We start from the raw sequence: 585 nt of genomic DNA, 5'->3' as shown, positions 1-585 counted from the left end.
ATTCCAGGGCTTTGTGTTGGTAAAGTCACTGCACCTGTAACAGATACTGCAGTAACTCCCTGCTCAGGTGTTTGGATCTGACTCCTCCCAGTCACATGAATGTGTCTGAGACTGAAGCAGGAACTTTCCAGAGAGGCTGCTTTGTCAGCCCAAGCTCAACCGAGTGCTGCAGAGTTCACATCCCCTTGCAAAATTTACACAGATCATCCTCTGAAGTGGAGGGCTATTCAACCGTGTGTAGCAGCATGGCTGAGCATTTTCCAGCAAGGTTAGCTATGAGGAGCAGGGAGCCCAGATGGCTGATTCTCTGCCTCCTGCGACCATGCAGCACTCCTTCAGTCCAGTCCTGCCCCTCTGACAGGGCAGTGCCAGCCACTGAGACACAGCTGAGAGCTTTGATCCAACAGGACTTAGTGTGTGTTTTCTTGCTGTGCTGAGCTGGTGAGTGACTGGAGGTGGGGACAGTGTTTGGATTTTGCTAAGCAGAAGAGTGTCTGAGGGAAGGAGGGAGGGAGGGAGTTGATGACAGCAGTAAGAGCGGGCGGGACGTGTTTAAGAGGCGGGTGGGGCCGTTTTAAAAGGGGC

The sequence above is a fragment of the Heterodontus francisci genome, chromosome 47 (genome assembly GCF_036365525.1).
Source record: "Heterodontus francisci isolate sHetFra1 chromosome 47, sHetFra1.hap1, whole genome shotgun sequence".
In the NCBI taxonomy this organism is placed as follows: Eukaryota; Metazoa; Chordata; class Chondrichthyes; order Heterodontiformes; family Heterodontidae; genus Heterodontus; species Heterodontus francisci.
This window is presented reverse-complemented; position numbering follows the sequence as displayed.